The sequence below is a fragment of the Cibotium barometz genome, chromosome 1 (genome assembly GCF_041138505.1).
Source record: "Cibotium barometz isolate CiBa-2024 chromosome 1, ASM4113850v1, whole genome shotgun sequence".
Taxonomy (NCBI): domain Eukaryota; kingdom Viridiplantae; phylum Streptophyta; class Polypodiopsida; order Cyatheales; family Cibotiaceae; genus Cibotium; species Cibotium barometz.
In genome coordinates, this window is record NC_141046.1 from 35,565,027 (window position 1) to 35,583,429 (window position 18,403).

The window sequence follows — 18,403 nt, forward strand, 5'->3', positions numbered from 1 at the left end:
TTTGGGTGTTGGGCAGCCATCTGCCACCACCATCTTCACTGACAGTCAGAGCGCATTGGCAGTTGCGCGGAACCCAGTGTTCCATGCTCGTACGAAGCACATTGAGGTGCACTACCATTATGTCAGGGAGAGACTCTCTGCAGGAGAGATCAGTTTAGCTTATGTGCCAACACAGGATAACCTTGCAGACCTTTTCACAAAGGCTCTGCCTCGTGAAAAGTTCGAAGCTTTTCGCAAAGCTTTGGGCTTACTCCCTTTTGTGGATTCGTCCACATAGCTAGACACTTCCCTATACATGAGTGCTAGCTCTTGTTCACCGCATCACTCCAGGGGGGATTTGTTACCATATTATAGTAGTGATGTGTGTGAACACACTTAGGACCGCCGGGGCACTTTTTCCCTCACTAGGAGGTTTTTTCCCCTGTGCATTGTATATACGCCCATTATCTTTTAGGGTTGGTTATCTTTCATTTTTGGCACTCATAATACACTACTGTGTTGTGCTTAAGCTTCCTCATCTTCTTGAAGTTGTGTGTGCATTCCTGCAACCCTAATTCCAACACCCCATATCCCTATTATATAGGAGGGCCCTTAAGTGACTCTTGACTCTCCATTTCCCATGTGTGACCCTTGGATGCTTGACCCTAACCTTAACCCATAAGGTTAGTCTTAACCCATGCTCCACTAGAGCTTGTTCCCATGCTCCCATGCTCACAAGCCTAATGTGGGTTAGCATCCTAGTATATGCACACATAATGTGCATATAACATACTTCCCCTCTCTCAGAACATTGCACTCTTGCAATGAAAAGAAGGAGAACTGCGATGAACAATCTCAACCAACTCCCAAGTCGAATCCTCTATTTTCCTATCTTTCCACCTAATTTTAACCTCAGGGATTAGTCAACTACAAAGTTTCCTTTCCCTGAATTCAAGTACCTTATCAGGTTCATGTGGAACATAGGATAATTCTTCGACTTCAACGAGTTCTTGAGGAGTAACTGTGCTATCCTCACCTCCTAGTTTCCCTTTCAATCTATTGATATGAAAGACAGGATGAACTCTAACATGTGGAGATAGTTTAAGTTCATATGCAACCGTGCCAATCCGATGTATAAATCAAAATGGACCACAATATCTAGGAGATAAATTTGAGCATTTTCCTTTTGACAAAGTTTGAGAATCTTTAGGAACTTTTAAATAAACCAGCGCTCCTGGTACAAAAGACCAAATTGAGTGTCCTCTATCAGCATAGAACCGTGCCCTATCCTGAGCACTTATGATAGAATCCCGAGCTTCGGTCAGCATTTCCTGCATATCATGCAAGTTGATGCATCAAGCTCAATGTCCTTAAGATCGACATCAATAGGTGCCCTGGGTTGATACCCATACATAAGCATGAACGGACTAAAACCAATAGCAGTATGTTTAAAACTATTATAGGCGAATTCCATTATTGGAAGATATTTTTTCCAATTTGATGCTTTTCCAGAGACATATGCACGAAGCATATCCTCTACAATATGATTCATATGCTATATTTGCCCATCAAAAACTGTGGATGATCATAGGAATTCATACTCAAAGTAATTTCCTTGTTGTAACCATTCGGAATAAATTAGGAAAACATGGCATTATAACAGCAAAAACCAGGGATTTATCGACGCCCCGACATACCTACATCTGCACATGGAATAATCAACGTCCCAAATTACCCATATCAACATAGAGAGTCATCAGCGTCTCGATGAGTCACATATGTCCATTCGTAAACCATCAGGTTGATTGTATAAATCACCTAAAGTACGGAACTAGAGAAAGAAATGCCAACAAAGGAAAAATCTAAATTTCCTTATCCAAACACAACAAGATAAAATCGTTGAACTCTAAAGAAAGAGATTTCAACAAGTGAAAATGTCGACAAGATTACACTCTCATCAATACATGCAGGCTATAGATAAAAGAAGTTTATCTAGAGAATGCCCACACTATAACTTCTAGTGAACTTAGAAAATGAGATTGTCTTTGAATGTTGAGGTTAGCAGGCTAAGTGATGTAAGCAAAGCAACAATCTTGAGCCCAAATTATCCCATAAGATAACATATGTGAGGAATCGCTAGTGTCCCATACCACCATGATACCACCCATACATACCTTATTAATATGAAACACCCTAGTATGCCGTCTAGGAAATATGAATAAAACCCTGTAAAAAAGGAATAAGATGGACTTATCTTAGACTTTCACATACTAAAACCTGTCTCTATATTCCTGAGACTACATCAAGGAATAACTCTTTTCGAGTACATCATTAGAAAAGAATTTTGAATTATTGGCGCCTTTCTAATGATAACTACCCAATAAACACAATAAAGTTGGGGTAGAAAAATAACTCACCTAGATACATAAGCAACTAGGTATCCAAGTAGAAAAATAACTCACCTAGATACATAAGCAACTAGGTATCCAAGTAGAAATATAACTCACCTAGATACATAAGCAACTAGGTATCCAAGTTGGAATATGTACAAGAGTACAAGCAATATACTCCAAAATTATGTGCAAAAAACGAAGGCAAATGCTACCCTCAAAGCACATGATATTATCCAAAAGATCAAAAGATCCTTATAAAACCATGGATAAAAGCATAGAAGCTCCTCGGATCCATGAAAACCATAGTTAATCATAACAATCAATGCATGCCATCTAATGGTCATTAATCATGCCAAAAGAAGCATTAAAATTGGTGGCCAACTCATCGATCCGGAGTATATGAACTTGGTGTCGTTCAAGCAAAACTCCAAAGTAAGTAAGTGAAACACATGTGTGTAGCACTCATTAAAAAACCCCTAGACACAAGTGATCTAGGCAGAACCTGATGAGTCCATATAAAACTTGAAAAACATCCAATAAAATCCACCAAAACAAACCGATCAACTGACCCATGATAGAATTTGTCTTAGGCTTAGAAAATTAAGCATAGACCACACTTAAACAAGTACAAAATAAATTATCATGGAAAAGTGTCAAAGGTGAAACATACTTTGAACGCAAATTATAGCCATCAAAAGAAATTAAGCAACATGTCCAAAAAGAATGGCTAAACAATGGTAAAAAATCATGAAAATATCGTTTAGAATTAATCTAAACAAAAATAACTACTAATACGAGGTACAATCGTATATGCGAATAACCCGCATCTATCTAATGTCAGCACGAGAAAACGTACTTTAACATTAAATAACCCTCAAAAATATTAAATTCTCGAGAAAAAAAATTATCATGATTTTTTCCTAATTTTCCCTAATTTTATAGGGCCTCAAAATACAAAATTTTGAATTCCACCAAACCTAGCTTATGGCATTCCAAACCTATATTTTTCCAGAAAATTTTTAGCAATTAGATTTGCCAAAATACCATTGATATTTTAAAAATACCAATTTTTAGGATTTTTAAAAATAATTTCTAGAATATTCCTATTTTTTCCTGAGAATCCCATCGTTCACAAAATTTCTAATTCCGCTCGACAATTCTTAAATCTAATGAAAATTTACAATTTTAATGAATTTTTCAAATTTTTGGATCAAAAATATGTTTTTAAAGGAATTTGAATGGTCACGGGTGGCCTAATGGACACACCACATGCCAAACACCAACCCTATATTTTCTAGAAATTTAAAATAACCTTTGTCTAATTTTTCACTAATTTTTAAAATTTTTTAATTTACCCCAAACGCATTTAGAATACGAACGGTCAAAAAATTTTGTAATCCCAACGGTCTTCCCGAAATACGAAAAGCCAACAGTAAAATGAAAAAGACCAAAAAAAAATCGAAATGTGAAAGGTCAAAAGTTTCCGGAATCCGAAAGGTCAAAAGTTTTTCCAGAATTCGGAAAGCCAAAAGGTTTTCCGGAAGATGAAAAGCCAAAAGGTTTTAAGAGAAAAAAAATTCAAAAATTTCCAGAGATTTTTTTTTCTCAAATCCCATGTTTTCTCATAATTTTCAGGCTTTTTTTTCAAGCTTTTTGAAAAAACTCGAAAAGCTCTTTTTTTTTGTAAATAAAAAACATTAAAAAAAAACAACTTTAATAAGCTTAGTTAAAAGCTTATGAAAATTTTTTAAGGGGGGGGATGTTTTTTTCGCCGGCGGCTGTTGCTGCGCAGCCCCCCCTCCCCCCCCCCCGCCTGTGCACAGAAAATCAAGAGAGGGAGAGATGGATTTCTCTCCCTTCTCCCTTCTCCCCTCTCTCCTCTCCTCTCCTTCTTCTCCATTCCATTCTCTCTCCTCCCATCTCTTCTCTCTCTGTTAATCAGAGAGGTTAACATTTCATTAACTTTTAATTAACCTTTTTAATCATAATTAAATCATATTTATGATTAATATTAATAAAAAATATGTTTTTTTAAGAGAGGTTTATACACACAAGAGGAAAATTCAGAATTGAGAGATGAAGAGGATCCCCCACACACGGGAGAGCATTCCATGAATCAACATGCTGCCCCCTACTGAATTTCAGCAAAAAATCGACAGAAATTTGATCGCATACCCACGGAAAGACCTGCAAAAATGTATAAAAATACATTTTTATGCATAAAAATGCTCTAAAAATTTCTAAAAAATTAGAAAAAATTTCCTAAAATTTTAAAAAATTTAGGGAATGTATTCTACTAAAAATATCCACAATAAAATATATGGTATTTTTGTAAAAATTTCCATTAATGCTTATTTTAAACCACAAAAAATAGAAAAAAATAGCATTAAACTCACGAAATTCCCCCGCAACGTTGATTCGTCCATTGAATAGTAGTAACACACATTCCAATTGCCATATCGACAATCCACGTGCAAATCATCAACACAAATCAACAAAATAATATTTTTATTAGTAAATATTAAAATTTACTTTTAAAAAAACCAAAAATTGTAATAAGAAAGAAAAATCAACAACAATTAACTAGAGATTGCTCTGATACCACTGTTAAAACCCTAAGATCTCTCTAGATAATTGTTATGCATAAACATACATAAATTAGGCATAAACTCATCCACTCGGCCACCCCCGATCCCAAGGGATGCACACATGAAATATAATGAAATACATCATACCTCTACCGTGATGTCCCATACCATCAAAAGGTATAACTCCAATCCAATAGCATGTAGCTATAGTGTGAAATGGTAGGTGAGTAGATATGATCCTCTACACAAGAGAGCATAACATAGCCTTGGCCTCACAAGCCCCAAGCCTCCCTTGAGTGTGCCCCATGCCCCTATTATATAGAAGGGCCTAGAAGGGCCCTCAAGTGACTCTTGACTCTCCATTTCCCATGTGTGACCTTTGGATGCCTAACCCTAACCTTAACCCATAAGGTTAGTCCTAACCCATGCTCCACTAGAGCTTGTTCCCATGCTCCCATGCTCACAAGCCTAATGTGAGTTAGCTTCCTAGTATATGCACACATAATGTGCATATAACAATTTCCCATTGGATATTATAATTACTGGGGCGCAAATCCAAGATCGTCCCAGGATCATTTCCTCCTCCATCAAACCTGGAGGCATGACAAACACCTTTCCGACCAAGGAATTCTTGATAAAAAACAGAAGTAGGAGACAGCACACACAAGAGAAGCAAACCCTAATCCATATCCATCAATCATAAAGAAGGAGAGAAGCCATAGTCACCATCTCTCTCACACACACAAAAGGGAACACAACATAGTGTTATGTCCACACTACAAAGTAAACCTAATGTAATGTCCACACCACACATGACCAGCTGGACGCGATCATAAACACACCACACGATATCTATCTACCATACTGTCACTCTGTCAGCACCCATGTGCTATCCTCCAGCTGTATACGAGCTTGACATTTCAACACTCCCCCTCAAGCTCGACATGTCCATCTCTAGGACTCCCAATCTAGTACGGAAATACTCGAACTTATCCTTACCAAGTGCTTTGGTAAAGAATATCTGCAACCTGCTCATTTGTCTGCACATATGTCAAATCAACATGCCCATCTAGCACCTTCTCTCTGATGAAATGATAGTGGACCTCAATATGTTTGGTCCTGGCATGATAAACTGGGCTGCTAGCAAGCTGAATACTACTCATGTTGTCACAATGAATGACAACTCTCATATCACTCTGTAACCTGACATCATCTAGCAACTTTTTCAACCACATAGCCTCACATGCAGCTATGGCTGCTCCACGATACTCTGCCTCTGTGGTAGATAAAGCAACTGTAGGTTGCTTTTTACTGCTCCAACTCACAGCTCCACTACCAAGGCTGAAAACATAGCCACTGGTAGACCTCCTGTCATATGCACTACCGGCCCAATCTGCATCTGTATATCCATAGACATGCATGTCTTTTCCTGCCTCATAGAAAAGACCATAATGCACGGTAGTTTTGACATATCTCAGAATCCGTCTCACAGCATCCAAGTGAGGTTTACGAGGACTCTGCATAAACTAACTCACCAAACCAACTGCATAGCTGAGATCTGGCCTCGTAATGGTCATGTAGATAAGGCTACCAACCATTTTCCTGTACATGGTGATATCATCAAGCTCATCACCCAAATCAACCCTAAGCTTCATGTTTTGCTCTAATGGTGTCAACATTGGTTTGCATGCTGTCATACCATACTTTGCCAGCATGTCAAGTGCATATTGCCTTTGCACCAACCATATACCCTTGCCTGTTCTAATCACCTCAATGCCAAGAAAGAACCTCAAATCACCAAGGTCTTTCATATCAAACTCTTTGCATAAAGAGGTCTTAACCTCATCAATGCCTTTCCCACAATCACCTGTGATAATCAGATCATCAACATAAATGACTATCATCACGATACCATCATGTGTCTTCTTCACATAAAGTGAAGAGTCTGCATTTCCAACCACAAATCCAATACTGACAAGATATCTGCTGATCTTGTCACTCCAAGCACGAGGTGCTTGCTTCAAACCATAGAGTGCTTTCTTTAACCTGCAAACGAAAGTAGGATATTTTGGATGTACATAACCTTCTGGCTGTTCCATGTACACCTCTTCTTATAGTTCACCATTCAAGAAAGCATTTTTTACATCCATTTGATATAAAGCCCAACCTTTTTGTGCTGCTAGTGCAATGATAGACCTCACTGTAGCCATCTTAGCCACTGGACTGAAAGTTTCATCATAATCAAGACCATAAGTTTGTGCATACCCTTTAGCGACCAGCCTTGCCTTGTGTCTCTCTAGGCTGCCATCTGACTTGCACTTTACCTTATACACCCATTTGCAGCCAATTGCATTCTTTCCTTGAGGTAACTCAACCAATTCCCATGTATCATTTTTGTCCAAAGCATCCATCTCTTCATCCATGGCTTTCTGCCATACATGCTCGCCAATAGCCTCTGTATAGCATGTAGGTTCCACATGCTTTACCATAGATGTCATGTATGCATAGTGCATAGCAAAATCTCTATATGTCAATCTTTCCACTGGATATCTGACTCTCTGGGATCTCCGCAATGCATGCGGGTCACTCTGTACACCTGTAACACGAGCATGTGGTGGTACATATCTGTCCTGCCTAGCACCAGGTGTGCGTAAAACAGGTATTCCGAGCTCCTCATCCAAACTTTCTGAACTAGAGGACTCATAGCCTGTGATCCCAATTCCTTCAACTTTCTTCTTGCCTTTATCCATAGCACTACTCCCAGTGCTCACACTCTCATGCCTCAATCGTCCTGACCATGGACGTACACTGCTACTACTCTCAGCTTCTGCTGCTGCTGGCCCAGACATAGTAGTAGAGCTAGAACTTGCTTGTGATGGCAAGTTCACAGGCACATTAGCCTCAAGTGTGTCAATAACTCTCTCATCTCTTGCTTTGTACCAACTAGCAAGCTCATCAAACACCACATCACGTGAGATGACTACTTGTCTAGTTTGAGGGTTATAACATTTGTAGGCCTTTCGATCCTGTGCATATCCAACAAATACACATTTCTCTGCCTTAGGATCCAACTTCCGTCTTCTTTCATCAGGCACATGAACATAAGCTACACATCCAAAGACTTTAAGATGTCCAATGTCTGGCCTGTAACCTGTAAGCCGCATCTCTGGCGTGCTTCCATGAATGGCTGCTGTAGGCGTTTTGTTCAGGATATACACTGCAGTAGCACATGCTTCTGCCCAATAGTAATCTGGCATGCTCTTTTCATTGAGCATTGCCCTTGCCACTTCACATATGACTCGATTCTTTCTCTCAGCCACACCATTCTGCTGAGGTGTATACCTGCATGTCAACTGTCTCCTTATCCCATGCTTCCGCAGGAAATGCTCAAAAGCTTTTGAGGTGTATTCACCACCTCCATTTGTTCTCAGACACTTAATCCAACAGCCATATTGTTTTTCTACAACAGCTTTGAAATCCATGAATTTTTCCAGCACTTCACTCTTCTCTCTCAAAAAATATATCCATGTCATCCTGCTGAAGTCATCTATAAATGTCACATAGTATAGACTTCCTTTGATAGATGGGTTTTGTGCTGGGCCCTATACATCACTGTGCACTATCTCAAGTGGTCTATTACTCATGTTTCCTTCTCTAGGAAACCTCAACCTTGCCTGCTTTCCAAACTGACAGGCTTCATACACATGCATATGTCCATCATATTTGAATCGAGGCAATCCACTGACAATGCCTCTTGTTTGCATGTTCTTTAATCTCTGTATATTGACATGGCCAATCCTCTTGTGCCACATGTCAATATCCTGCACAATCCCATTGCTCTTTGAAAACATGGCTGAGCTCAATTCTGGTATGCCTGCATCCAATTTGAACAACCTTCCTTCCTTCTTGCCCTTGGCAATCAATCTACAGCCATGCTTAAAGTCTTCCACAAAACAACCATTCTCATTGAATCTTACTTGTAATCCCTGCTCAACCATTTGGCCTACTGATGCCAAATTCTTTGTGATGGATGGTACATATAACACTTCAGACATATTCTTCACATTTCCATCATGCATCCTCAAAGGCACACTGCCAACATGTGTTATAAGATGCTGAGTATCATCTCCTGTGACCACATAACCATTTGTATCCAATGGTTGCATCTTCTCAAACCACTCCCCATGACATGTCATGTGGTTTGAGGCACCTGAATCCATATACCATGACTCATCTCCTGCATTCTGAGAATCCATTGTCCCCATAACATGCTTCATTGCAAAAAGATGATTCGAACTCCCATCATTGTTACTAGTAGATGCATAATTTCCATGTTGTGGTCTTCCATTCCTCATATCATTCTGCTTTTTGTAACAATCTTTTGCCATATGTCCAAGTTTGCCACAATAGTGACATTCAATCCCATTCAAATTTTGTTGAGGACCTTGCCATCATCCTCTACCACGAGCACCTGTTCCAAATCTCCCCCTATGGGATTGAAATCCACGACCTCCATGTGATCCAAATGATGACTGTGAATTCTGAAAATTCTGATTTGATTGTGGTTGAGTAGACCTGTCATTCCAACCACGTCCTCCACGACCTCGAGGGGTAAATCTCCCCCTGCCTCGAAAGCCTCTAGATGAGTAAAAAGCCTGATTCCTTGCATGTTCATCATTGCTTGATGAGGATGCACCACCTGTAAGTAGGAGACAGCACACACAAGAGAAGCAAACCCTAATCCATATCCATCAATCATAAAGAAGGAGAGAAGCCATAGTCACCATCTCTCTCACACACACAAAAGGGAACACAACATAGTGTTATGTCCACACTACAAAGTAAACCTAATGTAATGTCCACACCACACATGACCAGCTGGACGCGATCATAAACACACCACACGATATCTATCTACCATACTGTCACTCTGTCAGCACCCATGTGCTATCCTCCAGCTGTATACGAGCTTGACATTTCAACACTCCCCCTCAAGCTCGACATGTCCATCTCTAGGACTCCCAATCTAGTACGGAAATACTCGAACTTATCCTTACCAAGTGCTTTGGTAAAGATATCTGCAACCTGCTCATTTGTCTGCACATATGTCAAATCAACATGTCCATCTAGCACCTTCTCTCTGATGAAATGATAGTGGACCTCAATATGTTTGGTCCTGGCATGATAAACTGGGTTCCTAGCAAGCTGAATACTACTCATGTTGTCACAATGAATGACAACTCTCATATCACTCTGTAACCTGACATCATCTAGCAACTTTTTCAACCACATAGCCTCACATGCAGCTATGGCTGCTCCACGATACTCTGCCTCTGTGGTAGATAAAGCAACTGTAGGTTGCTTTTTACTGCTCCAACTCACAGCTCCACTACCAAGGCTGAAAACATAGCCACTGGTAGACCTCCTGTCATATGCACTACCGGCCCAATCTGCATCTGTATATCCATAGACATGCATGTCTTTTCCTGCCTCATAGAAAAGACCATAATGCACGGTAGTTTTGACATATCTCAGAATCCGTCTCACAGCATCCAAGTGAGGTTTACGAGGACTCTGCATAAACTGACTCACCAAACCAACTGCATAGCTGAGATCTGGCCTCGTAATGGTCATGTAGATAAGGCTACCAACCATTTTCCTGTACATGGTGATATCATCAAGCTTATCACCCAAATCAACCCTAAGCTTCATGTTTTGCTCTAATGGTGTCAACATTGGTTTGCATGCTGTCATACCATACTTTGCCAACATGTCAAGTGCATATTGCCTTTGCACCAACCATATACCCTTGCCTGTTCTAATCACCTCAATGCCAAGAAAGAACCTCAAATCACCAAGGTCTTTCATATCAAACTCTTTGCATAAAGAGGTCTTAACCTCATCAATGCCTTTCCCACAATCACCTGTGATAATCAGATCATCAACATAAATGACTATCATCACGATACCATCATGTGTCTTCTTCACATAAAGTGAAGAGTCTGCATTTCCAACCACAAATCCAATACTGACAAGATATTTGCTGATCTTGTCACTCCAAGCACGAGGTGCTTGCTTCAAACCATAGAGTGCTTTCTTTAACCTGCAAACGAAAGTAGGATATTTTGGATGTACATAACCTTCTGGCTGTTCCATGTACACCTCTTCTTGTAGTTCACCATTCAAGAAAGCATTTTTTACATCCATTTGATATAAAGCCCAACCTTTTTGTGCTGCTAGTGCAATGATAGACCTCACTGTAGCCATCTTAGCCACTGGACTGAAAGTTTCATCATAATCAAGACCATGAGTTTGTGCATACCCTTTAGCGACCAGCCTTGCCTTGTGTCTCTCTAGGCTGCCATCTGACTTGCACTTTACCTTATACACCCATTTGCAGCCAATTGCATTCTTTCCTTGAGGTAACTCAGCCAATTCCCATGTATCATTTTTGTCCAAAGCATCCATCTCTTCATCCATGGCTTTCTGCCATACATGCTCGCCAATAGCCTCTGTATAGCATGTAGGTTCCACATGCTTTACCATAGATGTCATGTATGCATAGTGCATAGCAAAATCTCTATATGTCAATCTTTCCACTGGATATCTGACTCTCTGGGATCTCCGCAATGCATGCGGGTCACTCTGTACACTTGTAACACGAGCATGTGGTGGTACATATCTGTCCTGCCTAGCACCAGGTGTGCGTAAAACAGGTATTCCGAGCTCCTCATCCAAACTTTCTGAACTAGAGGACTCATAGCCTGTGATCCCAATTCCTTCAACTTTCTTCTTGCCTTTATCCATAGCACTACTCCCAGTGCTCACACTCTCATGCCTCAATCGTCCTGACCATGGACGTACACTGCTACTACTCTCAGCTTCTGCTGCTGGCCCAGACATAGTAGTAGAGCTAGAACTTGCTTGTGATGGCAAGTTCACAGGCACATTAGCCTCAAGTGTGTCAATGACTCCCTCATCTCTTGCTTTGTACCAACTAGCAAGCTCATCAAACACCACATCACGTGAGATGACTACTTGTCTAGTTTGAGGGTTATAACATTTGTAGGCCTTTCGATCCTGTGCATATCCAACAAATACACATTTCTCTGCCTTAGGATCCAACTTCCGTCTTCTTTCATCAGGCACATGAACATAAGCTACACATCCAAAGACTTTAAGATGTCCAATGTCTGGCCTGTAACCTGTAAGCCGCATCTCTGGCGTGCTTCCATGAATGGCTGCTGTAGGCGTTTTGTTCAGGATATACACTGCAGTAGCACATGCTTCTGCCCAATAGTAATCTGGCATGCTCTTTTCATTGAGCATTGCCCTTGCCACTTCACATATGACTCGATTCTTTCTCTCAGCCACACCATTCTGCTGAGGTGTATACCTGCATGTCAACTGTCTCCTTATCCCATGCTTCCGCAGGAAATGCTCAAAAGCTTTTGAGGTGTATTCACCACCTCCATCTGTTCTCAGACACTTAATCCAACAGCCATATTGTTTTTCTACAAGAGCTTTGAAATCCATGAATTTTTCCAGCACTTCACTCTTCTCTCTCAAAAAATATATCCATGTCATCCTGCTGAAGTCATCTATAAATGTCACATAGTATAGACTTCCTTTGATAGATGGGTTTTGTGCTGGGCCCCATACATCACTGTGCACTATCTCAAGTGGTCTATTACTCATGTTTCCTTCTCTAGGAAACCTCAACCTTGCCTGCTTTCCAAACTGACAGGCTTCACACACATGCATATGTCCATCATATTTGAATCGAGGCAATCCACTGATAATGCCTCTTGTTTGCATGTTCTTTAATCTCTGTATATTGACATGGCCAATCCTCTTGTGCCACATGTCAATATCCTGCACAATCCCATTGCTCTTTAAAAACATGGCTGAGCTCAATTCTGGTATGCCTGCATCCAATTTGAACAACCTTCCTTCCTTCTTGCCCTTGGCAATCAATCTACAGCCATGCTTAAAGTCTTCCACAAAACAACCATTCTCATTGAATCTTACTTGTAATCCTTGCTCAACCATTTGGCCTACTGATGCCAAATTCTTTGTGATGGATGGTACATATAACACTTCCGACATATTCTTCACATTTCCATCATGCATCCTCAAAGGCACACTGCCAACATGTGTTATAAGATGCTGAGTATCATCTCCTGTGACCACATAACCATTTGTATCCAATGGTTGCATCTTCTCAAACCACTCCCCATGACATGTCATGTGGTTTGAGGCACCTGAATCCATATACCATGACTCATCTCCTGCATTCTGAGAATCCATTGTCCCCATAACATGCTTCATTGCAAAAAGATGATTCGAACTCCCATCATTGTTACTAGTAGATGCATAATTTCCATGTTGTGGTCTTCCATTCCTCATATCATTCTGCTTTTTGTAACAATCTTTTGCCATATGTCCAAGTTTGCCACAATAGTGACATTCAATCCCATTCAAATTTTGTTGAGGACCTTGCCATCGTCCTCTACCACGAGCACCTGTTCCAAATCTCCCCCTATGGGATTGAAATCCACGACCTCCACGTGATCCAAATGATGACTGTGAATTCTGAAAATTCTGATTTGATTGTGGTTGAGTAGACCTGTCATTCTAACCACGTCCTCCACGACCTCGAGGGGTAAATCTCCCCCTGCCTCGAAAGCCTCTAGATGAGTAAAAAGCCTGATTCCTTGCATGTTCATCATTGCTTGACGAGGATGCACCACCTGTAACACTCATACCACCAAGGCCAAGCTTCAATTCTTCCACAATGAGCAATGACACAAGCTCATTAAAGTCTGGCATTCCTCCCAACCTTACTGAGATGGAAGTATCAAAAGCTTTGTATTCTTTGCCTAAACCACGTAATGTGAGAGAAACCAAATCATCATCATCCATCGGGGCATGGATTGATGACAAGGAATCTGCATAGCCCTTGATTTCCTGAACATACTCATGATAAAAAACAGAAGTAGGAGACAGCACACACAAGAGAAGCAAACCCTAATCCATATCCATCAATCATAAAGAAGGAGAGAAGCCATAGTCACCATCTCTCTCTCACACACTCACAACTCAGCTAATAAGCTCTTGGCTCTGATACCATGATAAAAAACAGAAGTAGGAGACAGCACACACAAGAGAAGCAAACCCTAATCCATATCCATCAATCATAAAGAAGGAGAGAAGCCATAGTCACCATCTCTCTCACACACACAAAAGGGAACACAACATAGTGTTATGTCCACACTACAAAGTAAACCTAATGTAATGTCCACACCACACATGACCAGCTGGACGCGATCATAAACACACCACACGATATCTATCTACCATACTGTCACTCTGTCAGCACCCATGTGCTATCCTCCAGCTGTATACGAGCTTGACATTTCAACAATTCTGATGGACACACTAACACTTAGAATTCCCTCATCTTTCATAGTTGTCAAGTGCACACTGCGTACTTGTGCATTGGTGGTTTCAAGGTGCGTTTATCTAAAGCTACCCATGTCTCATATGAGATCAGGTTATGACTTGATCCGGTATCTATCAATGGCAATGCTTGTTGCATGACATTCGCCGTCAAGATTCCCACCCTGAGTCGTGCTGGCTCAATGTTTACTTCATCTCCATCAAGGAGAGTTAGTGAAGCCATGTTCACATGCAATATTCTCTTTCTAGAGTATTTATTTGGCCTTGGCCTCCCTTGCCTTAGCCTCTTCTTGAGCTTGCTGGATTTTTTCTTTTCGAGCTTCTTCCATTGTTTTAAAAGATGTTCTTGCAAGAGCATCTCTTGGGTCAATGGTCCAAAATATTTTTAAACTTTTCTTCCATTTGGGTAACCCTCCATTTGTACGCCCTCAATTGTCTCAATTCTAACCGACCCCTGAGGTGTGATCTTGGACACTCAAAAGGGTCCTAGAACTTTGTACTTGAGTTTCTCTTTTCTGGTGCTCCCTACACCATACATGAGGACAAGGTCCCCCGTTTCCAGTTCTTTTTGTTTTAAGTTATTGTCGAACCAATGTTTTCTTCATAGTTTTTCGACCATAAGTCCATGCAATCAATTAGTATGGTTTCATCAAGCTTCTCTAAATCGATTAGCCTTTCAGGTAGTAATGCATTCTCTATCAAACGTTCTCGCACTGCAATTCTCAAGCTTGGAACCAGGTATTCTATAGGCATTACTGCCTCAATACCATAAGCTAGACGAAAGGGAGTATATCCCGTCGCTACCTTATACGATGTTCGATATGCCCATAAGGCTGCCGTTAGCTTATGTTCCCAATCCGTTTGACTTGCTTCCAATGTTTTTCTCAAGATAGTACACAAAATCGTGTTTGTACTCTCCGCTTGACCATTAGCCTGTGGATAATAAGGCGATGACTTCCTCCCCTGGTTCTACAATATCAACTTCTTTGACTTCAGCTGGTGGGCCATCGTATGATGCAGATAACCCATCTTCCTTAACTCTTTTTGCCATCGGGTCGGACCACCTTTCATTCGTCAATTGTGTAGGTTTTGAAATGGTTTGGTACTGAAAGAAGTAACTCTAGTTTATCCTCATTCTCACTTTTTTGTTTTAGCCATAACTTTCATGGCCTCTCGCTCAGCTTTTACCAAAGCTTTATTTCGTTTTCGTGCCCAGCTTTTGTAAGCTTAGGCATTTTCGGTTCTTGAAGGATGAATTCCTCCCTATGTTTCCCTTCAAGAAGGGATATCTTACTCAATTCCTCACCCCAATCCTTAGAAAACTTATTGTGTACCTTAGTAGCTTCGAGGTATATCAGCCATTGGGCATCTGTGGGTTTTCTTCGTAGTTGGGCATTTCATCGAGCGATATATCATTTCTACTTTCGCCATCTTCTAAGGCGTTGGGCGCTGCGACCTTGTGATCCAGTCTCTTCTATGCTAGAGACACCCTCTTTTGATTCCTCATTAATAGTTAACCGATTGGCCATACAGACAAAGGTAGTGGGAACAGTTTGAGATTCCACATATTGGGTTCCTTGGGGTTGCATCACATCTATGGTAGCTACTAGCACATGCATTCCGTTTTCACTAAAATTCGAAGGAGGAAGTGATACATACATTTTTGTTTCCTCTTCCTCTTTGGAATTTTCCACCGTAGGCTGGCATATTTATACGGATGTGGTTCGTTCAATTCTGACCGAATCATTACCAAATAGTTGCCCTTCCATGGGGGTGTGCTGTCCATGTTCTCAGATCTATCTTTAGAATTGCGAATCCCTGCGAACATACACATGGTCTAATGCCCAATTGTGCACCAATTTGGATTCCCTCACTCATGAAGGGTCTCCCTCATATTATGTCATATGAGTCTGGTTGTAGAAAGTCCATTACTACAAATGTATGATGATAGCGAAACGTAAAGAGTTTGAGTCTCACATTCTCTAAAAGCCTAATGGGCCTTGAAGATGTTCCGTCTGCCATTTTAACAATAAGGTCTACTCTTTTCAGATGGGTTTTCCCCAGTTTTCCTAACACCATTTTGTGATGATGCTAACTCCTGCCCCACCATCCAGGATAGCCAGTGCCTACTAGTAACCATTTATGATGAATTGGGATCATAGCATTAGTGTCGTCACTTTTGTAATAACGCCCCAATTGATTAACCGGTATCTTGGCGACTCTGGTTGTTCCTGTTAACAATCCTAAAATGGGATTGATCATGGTGATAGACAATGATTAAGCAACATAATTAAGGTGGATTAAACCACACTAAAAACTCCATGAGAGAGAGAGAGAGAGAGAGAGAGATTGCACACTCAGCACTTGATCTCTTCTATTGCATATCTCAAGTGAACCATACAATGATATAGGCTTTCTAGCCTTATCCCACTTTACACATCATCATCCATGTGGCAACTCCTTTTCCACTCTTTTGGTCAACACTCACACACCATTCAATATTACATGTGGCATTCTTATCTTGCCACAATATCTTGCACCTCTAGGGTGCTTTCCTACATACACACAACACCACGATTACATCTCTCAACACCCCCTCTTAATCGAGGTGTTCCACAACTCACCCATCATCCATCACCCATATCAATGTAGCATTGCACAAACGCAATCGCTACCTCTCAACACTCCCCCTCAATGATACATTGGAGTGTTTATCAATCAAACATGTGTGCGCGTGTCTACCATCTTAGACACCAAGTCCTTTTTGAGCCGACTCGCTCACAGCGGAACCAATGAGTCTGATTTGAACATAGAAGTTCGGGTGGGAACCACTGAGTCCGATTTGAACATAGAAGTTCGGGTGGGAACCAACCCATGCGCATGCACCTCACATGTGTATTGCTCATGCACACATCATGCAACAACCATTTTGAGCTTCTAGGTGAGCTCGGGCAGGGCAACCCTCATACCATGGGTGGTTACAAAATAAATCCTCATTTTGAGCACACAGGCTCGAGCACAGTTACCCTCATAAATGTGGGTGAGATGATTTTACAAAGCCCTTTTATGCGATATGTAAGGGTAGGGCACCCATAAAAAAAATGATCAACATCCATGGCTTTTCCTAAGCTAATATTTTTCCATTATTTTAGGGCATAAAAGAAATGCAATTATATTTTGCATGTCTAGAACATGCCATGGTGGAGGGGTTCTCAAAAGTGCAAGTGCACCATAAAAATGTTCTAAGGTATATGCACCACAAAAGAAATCCATACGGCCATCCCTTATATAGGACCATTTACACCAAAAAATTTGAGGCTAAGGGTTTAACCCTTGGGATTCTAAGATCCACAAACAAAGGATAATGCTCAACACGTCGTCGTCTTCTTCTACATCCAACGGTCGACCTCTTCCTGTGTACTCGCCATCCACTCTGCATGGCGACTTGTATTTGCAGATTGCAATGATGTGCTGACTCTATGGACCCACCCGAGTCTTCTTCTTCATGCTTTATCTTCGTGCTCAGCTTCCATGGCCTTTCTCAACAGCCCTTGTTCCACCTTGATCGTCTTCTTCGTATGATCAGAGAAGCCTTTTTCTATTCTCCTGCAGAGCAGCAGTTGCCCATTTGCTGCAATACCCTGCTCTTTGTCAAATCTACGCCCAGATCAAAATATCATGTAAACGTCCTTCTCGGCTGCAACTTTAGCTCTGCCATTGGCTCAAATTCTCTCTCATTAATAGCCTATTGTACCTGATATCCATCTGCCCTGCTAAGCAATGATGGCTTGCTAGTGCCTCAAGTGTGCTACTGCATACAACTTATATGACTGTAAGCCTATCCTTTCCTTTACTTACACGAGCATGACTCTCCTCAAGGCAAAGGATTCTCCTCCTCTGCTATAGTAACATAGCTGCTTTTGCTGTCGCCTTTTCTCATTCTGGCTTGCCCTCACGTGTCTTCCATAATCATGCTTTCTC